The following is a 16,774-nucleotide window of genomic DNA, read 5'->3' on the forward strand; positions in this document are numbered from 1 at the left end:
TTTATTTTTCATGTTCTTTATTTAATGGCAACTATATACAGTAAATGACTGGTTGCTGCAAATTATATGAAGTTAAGGTTTACATTAGTTAGTCTTCTTATGTATAAATTTATACACACTCAGGGGCATGAGTAGGATATGGAAATTTTTCGAAAATTACAAAAATTTCATGAATACCAAATTTCTTGTGTAAATGCATGTACTAACAATTTACAAATAAATCTGTCTGTATCCAGCTTGATAAATGAAGCCCACTGAATGTTGGACTGAATGGAAAATTTGAAGCTTTTGGTATTGGACTGGTTCTTGTCCTTCACTGTCTGCTCCAAAGTGAACTGATGGATAGTCTGACACACACACCACCCCCCATGCTGGTATTTCAATATCAGGCTCTCTGGTCCATCTGGTGAGTTTGTGTCCATGTGTGTGTGTCCTTATGTCTAAATCTTGTAACAAATCAATATGAAACAAAACAAACAATGAAACAAGTATCCCACACCAAATGGATTCCTTTTGGTTACTGAGCTTAGGGTTAGATTTAAATGTAATATAGCATTAATTGGATGTATTAATACTCATATCAATGACAGGTCTTCACAATGATAGTAAGACAAGTATATTTGTGCATCGTGATTCTGTGTGTGTGTGTGTGTGTGTGTGTGTGTGTGTGTGTGTGTGTGTGTGTGTGTGTGTCAGAAGGGTAAGCAGAAGAGCTCTCTAATTATGTGATGCCTCTTTAAAGAAGCCCTCTGGTCAGCCTACACCTGCTACTCATTACAGCCTCTGTCTCTCTCTCACACACACACACATACACACATACACACACACACACACACACACACACACTTAGAAACACTCATCTTTTAATCATTGACTGACTTGATTAAAAAAAAGAAAGATTTATTCTTCTGCTTTACATTCTCATTTACATTTGTACCACATTTGCACCATTTTATTCCACCCTTTTCTTCTGTCCATCACCCCTTTTTCTCTCCCTATTCAGCTCACTCTCCTCTCCTGACAGCTGTCCATCATGCCTTTTCAGAGGGTAATGGAGGGGATGGTGAAAGCTGCGGACACACACACACACACACACACACACACACACACAGGGACACGCATACACACACACACACGTGGACACACACACAGACACACACACAGCCAAGCATTTCCATCACTCTGACAGCTGGAAGAGGGTCTGACACACAGAGAATAATGCTGATGACTACCCGTCACATGAGCTAAAACAGATAGTCTGTGTTTGTCTGACATATTTTACAAAAAGGATTTACAGTCAGCCCCAAAAGTCAGTATCCAGAACTGAGAACTGATTGTATTTCATCAGTTACAAAAAAATTATACAATGATATAACCATATTTTAATTATGATTACAATTTTAGCTTCCTCAGGTAATTAAAAAGAATGAACTTAGACATCAGTGAGCTTAGCTAACAGGTTAACATTAGACATAGTAAATGAATGGTAAATGATCTGCACTTACATAGCGCCTTTTAACCTTAGCGGTTCTACAAAGCGCTTTACACTGTTCCTCATTCACTCATTCACACACACACACACACACATATACACACACACACACACACACACACACACACACACACCCACCAATGGCAGCAGTGCTGCCATGCAAGGTGCTAGTCTGCCATCAGGAGCAACTTGGGGTTCAGTATCTTGCCCAAGGACACATCGACATGTGGAGGCATGTGGGCCGGGAATCTAGCTGCCAACCCTGCGATTAGTGGACGACCAAATAGCCTACCACCTGAGCCACAGCCACCCCAGTGTCATATGTTATGTTGCATGGATGCGGCTAATATTTTAAACCAAATTATTCCAAATAAGAGACATAATATGCATATTTCCTCCACTTTATTTATATATTTTGTCCACTTTGTCCATTTATATACACCAGTTAATTCCTAATATAAAGGACAACTGACAAATTCTAAAATGGCAGAGATATACCAGCCCCTAAAGTGTAATGCTACAGCATAAAAAGACATTCTATACAATTGTGTTAGATGGAGTCAGCTCCAATCTATTTGGGCACAAAACCTGCAGGCCTCTGTTATACAGCTGAAGATGATAAAAAAAATCACTGTCCAGCATGATAACATCCCAAAACACAAATCAACATTTTGGAATGGCCCAGTCACAGCCTAAATCTAAATTGAGATTGAGATTGAGATTCAACATTGTCATTGTGCAGTGTTCATGTACAGAGATAATGAAATGCATAAATGTAGAAATCCTATTGAAAACCTGCAGAATAACTTGAAGGGGGCTGTGCACAAGAGATCCCCTTGCAATTTGATAGAGCTGGAGCATTTTTGCAAGGAAGAGTGGAATAAAATGACCAAATCATAAAAAGCTCAGTTAATTGCCGTATTAAGGTGATCAGAGGCCCTAGGCTACACTTTGTATAGCCCCCCCCACAAGTTTAGAATAAAAGCCTACATCTACAATATGATGGAGTAAAGCAATATAACGTGGCACACTCTGAGGACACCTGTAGATAGGGAATAAACATATGGGCACGCTGTAGTAATATAGCTTACGCTACAAGACCAATAGCAGTAATGTTAAAAGAAAGTGGAATGTAGTACAAAGTGGTTCATTAAATTCAGCCACATAGGGTATAGATTCATAAAATTGTTTTCCACAACTTATTTTGCATTTAATATACACATTAATTGTCAAAGCCTTATTTCAAATTAACTTATCTATTATCTGTATGAGCACACAAACAAATCACAGCCAATCTACGAATTGACACCAGAAATCCTTTGCATGCTAGTTGATACTGACCAACAGCAACAACAACAGCAACAGTGGCATCAACGTCACAAATTAAATATGTACAATACAAGCAACAGACTGTAATAAACAACATATCATCAAAGCATGTTCTTAACATTTAGAAGTTGTTCTTTCTTGCTTTTTCTTGCAGACAATTCCTGAGGATGAGGATTGTAAATTCCAATATATGTATTATATCTTTTTCTATTGAAAGAGCTAGCTGATTTAGCCTCTTCTGAGCCATTGTTGACCTAAGCCTATTTTTAACCAGTGCCAATTTTGAAAAAGAGCACTCACCACTTGTGTTGGTAACTGGCAAAGTCAGGGACAATTGGAGAGCACCAACAACATTCAGAAATATTGACTGCAGTTTACATCCTTCTTATTTGTTGAAGTGCCCCCAAATTTTTTTTGGGGAGAATGCAAACAAACTTAAAATAACACCGTTAGTAATGCGGGACTGAATGTAATTGTTAAATAGCCATTTAACGGGTGATATAACAATGTATCAAATAATGTAAATGTAATGTATCACCACTGCTTAGCCCAAAATGGAAAAGTCAACTTGTTAAAGTATGCAATACGGTACCTGTTATGATACCTGAGGCGTTAAAGTATGCAATGCGGTACCTGTTATGATACCTGAGGCGGAAGCAAGCGATCCTTGCCTGGAAGGCGAGGATCATGCTGAAGGTGAACTTGTAAAACAGGCAGAGGTCAGGTAATCGGGCGAACAGACAATACTAGGCAGGGCGGGGAATCATAGTCAAAACACAAGGCAGTAAATAGGAGAACCAGGAAAATCCAAAACAATGATGATGGCATGGTGAACGACAGAGACGAGACTGCTGAGCATTTACTTCGTGAGTAAACATTGTTCTCAGCATGACCTAAATACTGTGTGTGTGTGATTGCGTGCATTTGTCCGTGATCACACCTCCAGAGAATGCGAGTGTGTGCGTGTATGGGAAGTGTAGTCCTCGTCAGCCATGTCTGTAGTTCGCGCTGCACTCTGGGAACTGTAGTCGCGAGTTCGCAGCGACTTGACAGAGCCCCCCCCCACAAGGGCTCACTCCGGGAGCCAAATCCCTTTGAGGCCTCCCTCTCCTCCGCGGTCTTGGTTTTGCTGGATGAGCGGCATGAAAGTCCCTACACAGGCTTGGGTCCAGAATGTCCTGGGACGGGATCCAGCACTGATCTTCTGGTTCATATCCTTCCCAGTCCACCAGGTACTCTAGTTTACCTTTCCGGTGCCTGGAGTTCAGGATGGTCCTGACGTGGTAGGCTGGTTGGCTGTCGATTTCTAATGGCTCCGGTGGTGAGTCCCCTGGCACTGCCTTGGCTAATGGACCTGGGATTCCTGGTTTAAGGAGGAAGACATGAAATTACGGGGCGATGCGGCTGTGCTTGGGTAATTCCAGTGTGTACGTGACCTCATTGATTTGTTACTTAATTTGTTCCTTGAAAGGTCCAAAATACCTGGGGTTAAGTTTCCTGCACGGGAGTGACTGTTTCAGGTTTTTTCGTGGAGAGCCACACTCTCTCTCCAGGTTGGTAGTTGGGGTGTTCCCTCTGGCGATGATCCGCCTTTTGTTTGGAGGTGCGTATAGCCTGCACTTGATGTTGGTGTGTGCATTCCCAAACCCGCTCACTCCGTTGGAACCACTCATCAACCGATGGTGAGTCAGTGGGGTTGATGTTCCAGGGGAATGAAAGTGGCTGGTAGCCCAAGACAGACTGAAAGGGGGTGAGCTGCGTTGCCGAGTGTCTCAGGGAGTTCTGCGCGTACTCTGCCCATGGGAGGAATTGGCTCCAATCCTCCGGGTTCATGGTACAAAAGGTCCGGAGGAACCTAGCGATTTCTTGGTTGGCCCGCTCTACCTGTCCTTTAGCCTGGGGGTGGTACCCTAAGGTGAGGCGAACGGTGACGCCCATCTTCTCTATGAAGCTGGCCCAGACTCTTGACATGAATTGTGGACCCCTATCACTCACTTTCCGGGATTGGAAAGTATCTGAACACATGCTGGAACAGTAGCTCGGTTGTGGCAAAAGCAGATGGGATGGCGGGTAGTGGGATGAGGCGCAGGGATTTTGAAAATCAATAAATGATCACTAGAATGGTGGTGTTCCCCTGCGAGTCCGGTAAGTCGGTGATGAAGACCAGGTGGGACCATGGGCGTGCTGGGATGGGTAGGGGCTTAAGCTTGCCGGTGGGCAGGGGCCACAGTACCTTGGCCTGGGCACACGTAGAGCACAAGGACACTATACACTGTACCTCCCTGGACATGTTGGGCCACCAGTACTTCTCAGCCAACAACCGGTAGGTACGATGTACCCCCAGGTGGCCCGTTGCTAGTGCCGTGTGGGCCCAGGAGGTGAGCTCCAGCCGGTTTTGCTTCGGGACAAACTGCTTGCTGGGTGGGCATGCTGCTGGGATTTGTGACCTGGGGAGGCGTGCTTGGCCCTGGCCCAGTGCCCACTCAATGGCACTGATGATGCAGGAGGGGGGCGGGACATAATCTCTATGGTCCGCTTGGCTCTCCGGGCAGGGGAGCTGCAACAGGGCATCGGCCTTGGTGTTCTTAGATCCTGGCCGATATGACAAGGTAACCTGGAATCTGGAGTAGAACAGGGACCAGCGGGCCTGGCAAGGCATGAGACGTTTGGCCATCTGCAGATACTTGAGGTTCTTATGGTCAATATAGATAACAAACGGGTGTGTGGCACCCTCCAGCCAGAGCCTCCACTCCTCCAGGGCCAGTTTGACTGCCAGGAGCTCTCGGTTCCCCACATCATAGTTGTGTTCCGCTGAGGATAACTTGCAGGAGAAGAACGCCACGGGGTGAAGCTTGGGTTTGTTTCCGAGCCTCTGTGAGAGGATGGTCCCCACTCGTGCTTCCGAGGCATCAACCTCCACGACGAAGGGTCTGGAGAGATCAGGGTGTCTGAGGATGGGAGCCATGATGAAGGCCTTTTGAGCTTGTCCAAAGCCTCCTGGGTGGCTGGGGTCCAAGCAAGCCGCCTTGGCTTGCCACATAGGAGGGACGTCAGGGGGTGCGCTATGGTGCTAAACCCTCAAATGAACCATCGGTAAAAATTTGCAAAGCCGAGGAACCGTTGCAACTCCTTGACGGTTCAAGGCGTGGGCCACTCTACCACAGCCTGTACTTTATGTAGGTCCATGGTGACCCCCTTCAGGCTGATGAAATATCCCAGGAAGGAGATCATGTTGATGGAATTCACACTTCTCGGTCTTTATGTACAGCTGACGTTGCAGGAGGTGATGTAACACCTGCCGTACATGGCCGATATGCTCCTCTAGGGACGCAGAATAAACCAGGATGTCATCGATGTACGTAATGATGCTCCTCCCCAGCATGTCTCTCAGGACATCATTAATAAGAGAGTGGAACACGGAGGGGGCGTTAGCGAGCCCATAAGGCATGACCAGGTACTCGTAGTGACCTGAGGTGGTGCTGAATGCCACTTCCACTCATCCCCCTCTCGTATGCGGACCAGGTTGTATGCGCTACGCAGGTCCAGCTTGGTAAAAATGGTCATGGACCTTAGCTGTTCGAGGGCTGCAGGTACTGGTGGCAGGGGATACCGGTATTTAACTGAAACTTAATTTAGACCCCGGTAATCGATACATGGTCGAAGGCCCCCTCCTTTTTTCTCTACAAAGAAGAACCCGGCAGAGGCGGGGGACGTGGAAGGTCTAATGTATCCCTGTTGGAGAGCCTCCTGGATATACTCCTCCATTGCCCAATGTTCGGCTTGGGAGAGAGGGTATACACGACTTCGAGGTGGGCTGGCTCCAGGAAGGAGCTCAATTGCACAATCATAGGAGCGGTGTGGTGGTAATCTGCTTGCTCTCTCCTTAGTGAATACCTCCGTGAGGTCCTGATATTCGGGAAGAACTGTGACTGGGGCGGGTGTCGTGGGGCTCTCCACCGTCGTGGCTGCCAACAGGACAACGGGGAATTTCAGGCAGTTACTGAGGCACTACAGGGACCACTTGGTAATCTGTTTGTCCGCCCAAGAAACCTGGGGGTTGTGGAGCTCCACCCAGGGTAGGCCTAGAATGACGGGCTGCCGGGCAGAGACAGTCACGTACAGGACTATGGTTTCACTATGGAGGGCACTAACCTGTAGTACAAGGGGGGCTGTACAGTGGGAGATGACCCCACCGCCTATGGGAACCCATCGATGGACTGGACTGTATATTTCATGGCCGGAGTAGGGGACGAACAGGAAGGTCAAGGTCCTGCACAGTTGGTTGTCCTCTCCACAGTAAAAGCAACGTGACTCAGGACCACATCTCTCCCTCTCCTCCTCATGAAGCCAAGCCTATCCAAGCTGCATGGGTCCTGCTGTGGCTCCTGGCATGGGGAGCCTGGGCTCCCACAGCATGGGGTGGTTGGTCCGGTGTAATCAGTCCAGCCGAATCGCGAGGTCAATGAGCGCATTGAATGTGAGTTGTTCATCTTGACAGGCCAACTCCTTCACCAACTCAGGATTCAGCCCCTGACGGAACGCTGTTTTGAGGGCCAGCTCGTTCCACCTACTCTGTGCCGCGATGGTACGAAACTCCAGGGCATACTCCACCGCATCACGAGTGCCCTGCGTGATCTTCATGAGCTCCTGGCCGGTCTCCCATCCATCAGGCGAATGATCGAAAGCATGCTGGAAACAGGAAATGAAATCCTCCAGCAAGGGGATGGTGCCGCCCTCTCATTTCCACACTGTGGTAGCCCATAACAAGGCATGTCCGGTTAAGCACTCCAGGAAGTAAGTGATCTTACGGGTCTCCGACATTTCAGGGTAGCTGGCGAAGAACAGAGAACACTGTAGCAAGAACCCCTTACATCGTTATGGCTCTCCGGCATTGGCAGTGGCGGAAAGCGTGCAGGCGGTGGTGGTGGAATGTGCGCAGGCTGCGGATGGTGGAATGTACACAGGCGGCGGTGGCAGAAAGTGCACAGGCTGCGATGGTTGAATGTGCGCAGGAGACAACGTGGCGGGGCGCACAGATTGAGACAGGAGCACCACTTGGTCTGTTAGGCGAGAAATCTGTTCTCTTGCACATTTATGGCTCAATTCTGTTCGTAACTGAACTGACGCCATTCCAGGGCGCCCGCTGCTTCCATAGTTAGGCAAAGTAATCTGTTATGATACCTGAGGCGGAAACAAGCGCAGGCGATACAGACACTGGAAGACGAAGATCAGGCTGAAGGCGAACATGTAAAACAGGCAGAGGTCAGGCGATCGGGCGAACAGACAATACTAGGCAGGGCGGGGAATCGTAGTCAAAACACAAGGCAGTAAATTGGAAAATCCAAAACAATGACGACGGCTTGGTAAACGACAGAGACGAGACAGCTGAGCGTTTACTTCGTGAGTAAACATTGTTCTCAGCATGACCTAAATACTGTGTGTGTGTGATTGAGTGCAGGTGTCCGTGATCAGAACTCCGGAGGATGCGAGTGTGTGCGTGTATGGGAAGTGTAGTCCTCGTCAGCCATGTTTGTAGTTCGCGCTGCACTCTGGGAACTGTAGTCGCGAGTTCGCAGCGACGTGACAGTACCATGATTCAGTGAATTTGAGTTTAATGTGGGTTTATTATCAGTAATAAAGTAATTATCTAAAAAACTGTAATCAATCAAAAAACAACAACACTGTAATGTTGCCTAAACAACGGCCAGTAGCACTACTTGAAAATAAATGTTACCCTTGCCAATCCTGTTGCCTTCATCTAGCTGTTCAGCAATGCTTAGCTTCCCAAAAAACTGTAGCCTCTTAGCATTGTCAAGATGGCTGCAGTTACTTTCATGCTATTTGCATTTTTCAGAAAGATGTTTAAAGTCTTGTACCCCTGTCGTTTCCACAACGTTTTGGTCTCAAGACTTTGAAACAGCAAACAAGGAAAACAATAAAATGTATGACTTCTTGCATCCAGTTAGCCAACTCCATTTGATATAAGTGTCCTGACATTTCATCCTACCAGTCAGATTGTCCTACCAGGGCTTACTGCACATGCATACATCAATATTGTGTAATTTTTGTCGCGCTGATCAACACGTCCATAATTTTTTACTACTTCTATGTGGACTTGGAATCTGATAGGGTATTCTGCATTGTAAAATCATCCTACCTGTTAATTTTAGAATGGCAGGACAATCTGATAGGGTATTTTGTACTGTAAAATCATCCTACCATTGCCTAATAAGAATCTTCGGCAAAGTTACACTAAATAATTTTATGTAGTCACAGACATGAAGCAGAAACCCGCAGCAGGATTTTTCGATGTGGTAGGATGGATCAATAGATATAGCTATAATTTTGCGCTATGGTAGGAAAATCTGACAAGGTAGGACAAATCGACAGAACACCGGAGAAACCCAAGGTGTAAGCTCATCTGCAATCACTCGACTGCTGCTGAATATGTAAGTTGGGTCGATCTGGTCCAAGCTCCTTTATCCTTTTTTTCATTTGAAAACCTTGTGAAAGGGTTATTTGTAAAGATAAAACCAAATTTTCTTTTATTTCGAAGAAATGTTACACTTACTTCTACGTTGTTAACAATCTCTTGCAGTGCTGGTCAACTGACAAGCTGCTGAGTGGGAAAGAGAGTCATTGAGAATAGTCCAATCACGAGGTCCAAAAATATAAAAACAATAGAGGGTATGCATTGATGTCACTTTCTCGCCGGAACACGCCCCTTCGGCCGGACAGAGCAGCAAAACATCCAGCAAAAAGGCTGGTTTTAATAGGGGAAGTTGCAAAAACTAGTATAACTAACGATTATCAACTTATATTAAAGGCAGTTGGACTCAACAGTGACAGTGAACCTGTGGTCCACAGACATTGGCATGTGGCCAGAAATCGGTTTTTCCAGACATTTATATGTACTGGCATACAAAAGCCTTGATGCTTGGTACTACTTCGAGCCAGTGTTGTTGGAGAAATTAAAGTGATAAGAACACAAATAAACATTCTAGTTGCATGTGGACAGGTATGTACACATTTTTATTTTATTATATAATTTTATCAGGTAAACCATAAGCTAGCTAGTCCTAGATTGTTAATAGCGAACACTGCTTCCACTTACTAGCGTTATATATTTGTGAAGGTAAAACACAGTCAGAGAATGAATGAGCCCCCATTATTCATCAGTGGAAATAGGCGGCATTTAAAAAGAAATATGTAGCAAATTTTTCAGCATTGTACAACATGAACACTACATGCTGAAAGAACGTACACTTACAGTACACTGCTCGACTTAGTAAAAATGTGTTTTTGGCACTCTAAGATAGCTCCGAAATCTTGTTGAATCTGTTAGCACAGTTGATCACACAACAGCCTTTTCTAATTTATAGATGCGTTTTTTTCTGTGTTTTCACAGAATTCATGCTGTACACTAATGTGGCTGCTCAGTCTTTTTTGTCATTTAGTGGGTGTGACCACAGTGAGTTCTGGCTACGGTGATGTCACATGCATACCCTCTATACTGACTCGCTAACAACAAAGTGGGAGTGTCTGGGGCACAATCAGCTGCACACTGAGGACCATCTGAAGCAAGCCAATTAGACAGCAGCCTCAAATCACCCGCTTTACAAAAGTTTAAGGACCTACATATACACTCATTTGGCCGGAGCCCTGCAGACAGATATGAAGGAAATAGATTAAAAAAATAATAAAATAAATGCTAACATGACTAAAAGGCAAATAGTACAACTAAATAATTTTATTTCATAATTATCTTGCAAAATATGTTTAACATGTTTAAGTGGTCTCCTTCTCTGGATAACTTGAAGGGGTGGTGACCCAGCACCCCCTATTGACCAGCCACCACTGTAGATAAAGTATCAGAACTGAAGAGATTCTTCATGGAAGAAAAGAATTTCTCTTACTGGAAGAAAAGAAAGTTCTTGCTGTTTGACCAGTAACTTGTTTTCATTTTGCTTTCTCATGACATCCACAAGGGCATCACTGAGAGCAGTTAAGCCTTTATTCTGATACTGACTTTCTGTTTGGGCTTTTAATATTTTATTTTAAATTGAATTGGTAAGTATGACACAGTTCAGGTGGATGTCAGACAACAGTAGGAGCAGTGATGACACAAACTTGTTATTTAAGGCACAGTCAACCATCAAAAAATCTTTTAATATTAACAATGTTGTTTTAAAATATCTTTATAACAGTTCCACCAAAAATTTGCAAAATAACCTAAATGATAGGGGAAAAATTTTACCTTAATTTATAAACCTGATCTCCTTTTGTTTTGCAGGCTCCCACCTCCATATCTCTGTGCTTATAGTATAGTTACCGAGTAGCTTTCATCCCAATAGGCTAATCATGTTTCTCATCACAACAGCTGGTAGTAGACAAAATGTGACTAAACACATTTAAAAAACGTATATTATAATCAGTATATTAAATGGTATTACCTACAGTTCTAGTGCAAATACTTCATTAATTTCTGTTAGCCCTTCTTTTTCCAAGAAACATCCTACTGCTATCCTAATAATTTATAACAAGAACAACAGCAAAACAATTATGAACTTTGATTATAGCCCTTCAGGGTACCACAAAAACTGCTGATGTTGCCCTGGCAGAATTTGAGTTGGCTACCCCTGTGTTAATGGATTATACTCCCTTTTGTTTGCCCTTTGTCTCATTCATGCCTCTTGAATTGCAATGGCTTTGTATTCAATGGACATTTCAGTGGTGGATGCACATGCATTGCTAGTTTCTGGCCTTGTGCTTTTCCTTCTCTTTCCCTGCAGTGATTCAGATTTCATTAAAACATTGAATCTAGAATTTTCTGCAGCCAGTTCAGCCTCCGTGGCAAGTTTTTTTTTTTTTTTTTTTTTTTTAGCTTCAGCTGAGTCATCTCAATGTCTAGAACATACTTTATCTCTAGGGTTGGAGTGTTTTTTTTCTCTGAGCTGCACCAATAGTCCCTTTCAAAAGTTACTCATAGTAGGTAATACAGTATTTATGTTGACTTATTTTCTCATTAACCTGCTGATTTGTTTTAAACCAAGCTCTGTGAAGAGTACATTGGTATTGTTACCCCACGGCCAGCAGAGGGCACTGTGGCACGGCTCCAGACTGGTCACATGACTTTGTTTTATTTTCATTCGCTTTCTACCCGAGTTCTAGTTTCTGTTTGAGGATGTCCTTGATTTAACCCAGGCATCTTTAGTTTAGATTAATTATATTGGGTATTTAAACCCCTCGGGTCTATGCGCACGTCGCGCGATATTAGTTGTAGTTGAAATACCTGTGTGAGAAGCATCAGTCTTAAAGGTGTAGCATCAAAGTTTAGCATGCAAAGCGGTCTTTGTTTTCATGTCCTGTTTCTTGCCTCGACTCTAGTCCCATGTTTTCTCGCTAACCCCGTATAGACCGCGTTCCCGTGTTTGCTTGTTTCATTGACTTATTAATAAAGACAGTGCTCCTGCACTTACTTCCTGTTTATCCCTCTGTTCCGTAACAGAATATTGCGCCTAACGATGGAAGTAGCAGGAGAGCCCAGAGTCCGAAAAATTTCTTTATTTTTGGAACTTCCCGACAATGGAGGAGTACTACGCCTGGCAGCGCAAGCAGCAGGAGGCACACCAAGCTGCGCTATGGAGGCAGCAGGAGAATTTGCGGTTTAAGCAGCGGATGGGAGAAGTAGACCGGTTGCTCCGTGGCGTGGAGGAAGTGCTTCGCCCCCGTCTCGTGGAGCGGAACAACACTCCACCTTGCTGCCCTGAGGGAGATCCAGTCACGCTGCCTAGTCCGGAGCGGAAGGCTAGCCCAGAACTTTTTTTTGGGGGGGGGGGGGCAAGGGTGACAGCAGAGCGGCAGCGTGAGGCCTACGGGGAGACCTCAGCTGTGGAGCTCCTGCCTGAGGTCAACATGGCGACCTCAGAGCTCATGCACGCCGAAGAAGCTGTCCCGCTGCCCTGCCCAGCCGAGGAGCATTTAAGGAGCATTGTGTTTGTTTCATTGATTTATTAATAAAGGCAGTGCTCCCTGCACTTACTTCCTGTTTATCCCTCTGTTCTGTAACAGGTATCTTATGTATGTTTTAAATAATTTCACTGTACTATAATTTGTTACAAATAAAGGCTGCTGCTTCTTCTTCTTCTTCTTCTTCCAGTGTCTTTTCTTGAACTTTTATACATTTTGTTTTACAACCTCAAACTGAAAAGTTTTGGGATATTTGACACTTTTCCAGAACTTTGTCTTGGAATTGGTCCCTGTGATACTGTATGTTTAGTTTATGTTCTCTAATAAACTCTGGGGCTCTCAAGGAACTGTCATTTGACACTTAAAATATACACAGATGGATTCCGTTCAACTCATTATGTGACTTCTGGTTGCACCAGAACTGATTTAGGCAGGGTTGCCAGGTCCAAGAAAAATTTCCAGCCCAATGACAACTCAAAACCAACCCAAAAGGAATGAAAAGTAGCCCAATCAGAGACAACTGCTGCTGCTGTATTTGGAAAAAAGCCTTAAAAGAAATGTTTACCATTACTTTTGATTTATTTATTATTTTAAATCCTGTTTGTATGGTTTGAGCTAGGCTAAAGTGTAGTAGGCCTTAGTGTGGTAGATAAATATGTAATATTTTGATAATGTGTTCTATTTGTCCATACATTGTTTCAGAAAATCAATCTGATTTTAATTCAGTATGGACAATTTGTTGTCCTCCAGGAATTTGAGTAAAACATTTGCTATGGTCAGTGAATCATCAGCTACTATATGTATCACTCCTGCAAATGTGATAATGATTTGTGAGAACTAATTGCTGTAATATCTGAGGCCTATGCATAGTTGTTTTCTGATCTGCATAGTCTGGTTGTGATATCAGTGCTCTCATCAACAATAATAGAGTATGGTCCACTTCCTATATCCTCCAGAAGGTCTTCATGCACTACTGGTCACATCAGCAAATTAATTAGAGTTGTGCATTTCATTCTGTGTAAACTGATACCTTTCTTGGAAATGTCTCCCACAACAGTGGCAAGCAACATGAGCAGCCTGTTTCAACTATGCCTCCTTTACTGCAACATTAGTTCTTAGAAAGGAACTGGCTGTGTCAAGTAAAGTTCTGGCATTTGAGAAAGGAGGTGAATTTTTTTTTATGCTTTTCATTCGCAGCATGAGCTAACAGATCACTGTGGTGAGCTCTGATTTCACATTTGCAATATTTGCAGAACGCTTTTTTAATCATCATTTGGAACACTTCGGATCCATTCCATTAATTATTTTTCTATCTCCCATTCTTTGCGATATTTCTTTCCATATTTGCCCCATTTACCTGCCATTTTATAATTCTGCTTGACTGTTCATCCGCAGACCAACCAACACTTCACACTGTCACTGACTTCTACCAGGGTACCGCTGCCTTTCACAGGTGTGGACTTAACTCACATAATGCTCATTTAATACGTGACATGCCATCAAAAAGGCACCCTTCCAGTCCCTCACTCGCTGCAGCAGCCCTTGGGTTGCCAGATATTCATTCCGGGGATCAACACCCATAAAGGAACGATCCAATTTTAGTGGATCACTGTTGGCAATGAAACATTTTTGTGCTCTGTAATTTTTCCCACGACTATATGTTCAAAATAGCCCACTTGTGTGGGAAAACCACAACCCTGGCAACACTGGATTCAGGGGTTTCACAACATTTCACAACATTAGGGTCAGAGGGAACCTGGAGCCTGTCCCAGGGAGCATTGGGCACAAGGCAGGGTACACCCTGGATGGGATGACAATCCATCACAGGGCACAATCACACACATTCCCATGCCCATTCATACACTATGGACATTTTGGACAGGCCAATCAGCCTACCATGCACGTCTTTGGATGGGGGGAGAAAACCAGAGTACCTGCAGTATGGGGAGAATATGGGCACACACAGGGCAGCGGCAGGAATTAAATCTGGCAGTGTGAGGCGAATGTACTAACCTCTAAGCCACCATGTGGGTTTCACAACAACAGGGGTGAATTCTAGTTAAGGGGTGAATTCTTATGCAAGGTATTGGATGTATTTAGGTATGTATATATTTGCTTTACACTCAATTTACATGCCCTTGGAGTCTTAATTGATTCCAAGATTTAACAATGTGAAGAACAAGCTTGTTAGCTTATGTAGCATGTGAATGAAAAACTGGAAAGTTCCTTTCTTAATCTAAACTCTATCCACCACTGTAACTATAGTGTGTAGTGTATGTGCAACTACCACAAACAATAGTTGGAACATTTCCCTGTGCTGGGAGAAGAACATAAAAACCATTCAGTTGAAACTCACTGAATGGAATGAGCACGGAGGAACAGCTGTTGAATTCCATAAATAAAAGTCTAAAATAAACAGTTACACAACACATTTACAACTACAATTTTTACACTCTAACAAAAAAAAAGTCTAATATTGTGACAGGCATGAGAGAATGTCTTACCAAAGTTCTTCTTGTAGAGTTTTTGGATCCACACCATCACACATACACAACAATGAAGGTAATGCACCATACAAATTCAACAAGAAATTCTTCCTTTCATCTGAAAGGACCAATTATACAGATTTAGATCTTAATTTATGAATACATTTTACTGCCGAATTCATTAAGGCATTGCACAAAAAATCAGATTAATGTTTATTGAGTTCCGAAATGACTGCCATTAGTATTCCATTATAAATGAGCTTTGAGTAAACAGCTTTCCCATCCTTTTTCTCAGTACAGTATAAATCACCCTACAGATGCAGCACACACAGACTCTACCCATTTAGAATAAATAACCACAATCTCAGTAGTGAGCAATAATTGCGATGATCATGTTAACCTTTGTGGAGACCTATAATGATGATTTTCAAACAATATTCCATTATTCTTCTTATTATGTTATTGAGTGAAACAAACAAACATCATAACTCCATGTCTATCTTTTACTGTCTTTCTCTTGCTCTATTTCTTCTCTTGCTCTTGTCCTCTGGTTGTAATAATACAGGCTGGGCCTCTTGTATGCGGGTTCATCTATCTGCCCTGAGATTAAATCCAATCAGGAGAAAGTGCTGCAGTGTCAGCACCTTTTACACACACTAACATTACACACTCTTCCATATATACTATCCCTCTTGTATTACAGTACTTTTAAGGTCAGAACACATACACAGACACACACAGACTCTGATATTTTCCTGGAATTATAGGGCTAATTTAGTTAGCTTTTTCAAGGTAAATTGGCACATAATTCTTAATGAGGGATTTAAGAGATTATTGTAAGAAGATTACAGTGATGTAATGCAGTGTTGACATTAGGCTTCATTCTATTAGATAATTGAATATCACCAATGGATAATATTTGTGTGGCTTGAATAGTAAATAGTATCAGGAGATACTGGTTAATCAAAGTAAAATATTTTTTAAAAAAGTTCTTCAAGCATTTCTTTAAGAACCCATTGTCTTAAAGAATAACAATAATGCTAATAATAGTAAGAACAGAGTTTGTTTGTCACGTCGAGGCGAACTTGCAACTACAGTTCCCAGAATGCAGTGCCAACTACAAACATGGCTGATGAGAACTACACTTCCCGACCATGCACGTGATCATGCAAGCACCTGTGCTTCATCATAGGTTATAAAAGGCCCCGTTAACTTCAGTACCTTGCGAAGTAAATGCTCAGCTGCTTTACCGCTGACGGTCACCAAGCCTTTGTCTCTGTTTCGGAGTTCTACAGTATTTGGATTTATCGCCAGTATTTGGATTACATTTCCCTGCCTAGCCCAGTCTGGATTGTTCACCCGATCGCCTGACAGCACTCTAGTACTGTTCGTCCGCGTTTGCCTCCAACAAGGTATTGTAACAGTTTGATTTAAAAAAGTCTATTTCTCCCATTACCCAAAAATATTTTGAAGCAATAAAACTAACATAGATAACAAG

At 43.4% G+C, this 16,774-nt stretch overlaps 1 long non-coding RNA gene across 2 annotated transcripts; it reads right to left on the bottom strand.

Annotated features, from left to right (window-relative positions):
- Positions 1 to 912: 912 nt before the first annotated feature.
- On the bottom strand, positions 913 to 11,790 carry LOC128629597 (uncharacterized). 2 transcript variants are annotated; one of them, XR_008393957.1, is made up of 3 exons: positions 11,079 to 11,790; positions 9,393 to 9,440; positions 913 to 1,070 (listed from the first exon to the last, which is right to left on the bottom strand). It is a non-coding gene; the product is annotated as an uncharacterized LOC128629597 (long non-coding RNA). The 2 variants fall into 2 exon arrangements; XR_008393958.1 differs by having other exon boundaries at positions 9,393 to 9,437; positions 11,079 to 11,781.
- Positions 11,791 to 16,774: the final 4,984 nt, after the last annotated feature.

This window comes from Ictalurus punctatus, chromosome 4 (genome assembly GCF_001660625.3).
Source record: "Ictalurus punctatus breed USDA103 chromosome 4, Coco_2.0, whole genome shotgun sequence".
NCBI classification, from domain to species: Eukaryota; Metazoa; Chordata; class Actinopteri; order Siluriformes; family Ictaluridae; genus Ictalurus; species Ictalurus punctatus.